The sequence below is a fragment of the Myotis nattereri genome (assembly GCF_964212035.1).
Source record: "Myotis nattereri genome assembly, chromosome: 3".
Classification (NCBI taxonomy): domain Eukaryota; kingdom Metazoa; phylum Chordata; class Mammalia; order Chiroptera; family Vespertilionidae; genus Myotis; species Myotis nattereri.
This window is the reverse complement of record NC_138077.1, coordinates 198,519,771-198,522,054: the sequence shown is the minus strand read 5'-3', so window position 1 is coordinate 198,522,054 and position 2,284 is coordinate 198,519,771.

Genomic DNA, 2,284 nt, shown 5'->3' with positions numbered 1-2,284 from the left:
CTTTTAGTACCATTTATTAGTATTATTTGAGTCTGGTATATTTTATGAAAGATTTGGAGTGTAAGGAGTTTGAAGAAATGAGACATCAACTATTTTAAGAAAATTTGCTGAGGTGAAATAATTCAGGTTTGCTTTTGTACCCAGGGCTAGATAACAATGACCTCTGCAAAACAAGGTGGGCCAGAATTTATAAAGATTTATTTCTGGATACTTCCCAGAGAAGGCAGAACCACTGCTAAGTCATTCAACAAATATTTGATTGTGAGTTCTTAGATGCCAGTCACTGTGCTTTACCTGTAGAAACCTGAAAGAGTCCAGTATCAAGGATGTAAGGTTTTAATCTGAAATACAGGATTTAGACAGGATTCCATGTACATGGATGCAGGTCCAAGAATAAATTCCAGTGGGTTTGGGTCTTTGTGAACAATATAGTCGTAATGGTAATTGATTAATTTTGTTTATTTTCAAAGGTTTTGGGCTTTTCTGCCTTAAAGATTTTTAGCACTTAAGATGTCCCAATGTTGGGAGTTAAATGTGTAAAAACTTCTGTAATAAGGTTCTGAAAATGGGTTTTAATATTGTTGGATAGTGTTTTGCCTTCAAATGACTTATTCGTTCTAGTCTACACAGCCCAGGCTACTAAATCAAGGTGTGATAAAATTAATAACTGCTGATTTGTAATTAGCATTATAGTTGGCACTTGAGATTGAGAGCTTTTCTCTGCCTATCTGAGGCACAGTACAATATACTTAGATAATTCTAATTTTCCAAGCTTTTTGAAATAGTTTCCTCAATATTGTGGAGTCCTTTGTGCTTTCATCCATTTGAAGATGCCCAATTTCCAAATTAGAAATGTGTGTTCAATTTTAGCTCAACTGTCTGTGACCTTTAGAGGACTCCTATGGACTTAATTGTTTAGCATTTCACCTTCCAAAAGGAAAATATCCTGAGAAAAACAAATTCAAAAGGAATTTTACCTAGATTTTCCTACCTTGTATTCAGGTTGGATGTCAGATCATTCAAGATACTTTTTTGCAATTTGAAATGTTTAGTTTAAGTCAGTGCTTCCCAGTGTTTTCATGTCACATAGAAAATACTGGTATGGTTTTGGGTGCAATCTGAAAGGGATTTGGATTTGGAGCCCCTAGCGCTCCCTGAGAGTTTGGGAGAGGAGGGGAGGCTGTCAGGAGGTTGGATTTGTGTATTGGAAAACCCCAAAACCATATTGGCATTTTCAGTAGTATAAAAAATTAGACTGTGTTCACTCTAAGAGTTAGGCCAAATTGGTTTGGTGAAGACCTGAAAGTGCAGCTAAACTAGTTCTGTTATTTGCTAATGAGTTTTGCCAGTGGAAATTGTTGACTTTTTGACTCTCTGTTCTCAATGCTTTGTTCTGTTGTCATTTGTGACTGAATAGCTATGTTTGTTTACTTTTCTCCTTTGTTGAAGACAAGGGAAAATAGTCTCACCATGTATGATCCATGTCAGTTCAAAAGCTTTTTTTTTAGTTAATCCTCACCGGAGGATGTTTTTCCATTGATTTTTAGGAAGAATGGTAGGGTTGTGGGGATAGGGGAGGGGGAGAGAGAGAAACATCAATGTGAGAGAGACACATTGATTGGTTGCCTCCCACACCAGAGCTGGGGATCAAGTCTGCAGCTTGACTGGAATCAAACCAGGTATCTTTCAGTCCGCTGGTTGAAGCTTTAACTACCGAGCAAACCAGCTAGGGCAATTCAAAGCATTTTTAACTTTTAATGTTAACAAAATGTATCACACTCACTCAATTTAATCTTAGTTACATTTGATTGGCTATCTTCTCCCAGCATGTTCCATTTTTAAAATCTTATTTTGGAACTAGAAGCCCAATGCGCAAAATTGCGTGACCCCCCCCCCCCCCCCCCCTTCACCACCACCACCCGTGTGGGCTCACCGTGCTCCCAGCCCTGCCCACCCGCACGGGTCTTTGGTTGTTAGGGCCACAGTCCTTTTATAATATAATTTTAGTCTTTTGCAAAAAGAATATGGAGAGTTCTCATATAACCTTAACGCAGCTTCTTCCAAATGTTAACATATTGCATTGATATAGTACTATTAACTAATCTACAGATATTATTTAGATTGTGCTAGTTGTCCAAGGCATGTCTTTTTGTGTTTTTTTGGGGCTCAGCATTCAATCCAGGATCCCACATGCATTTAGTTGTCTCTAGCCTCTAGCCCAGCCATGGGCAAACTACAGCCCGCAGGCCGGATCTGGCCGTTTGAAATGAATAAAACTAAAAAA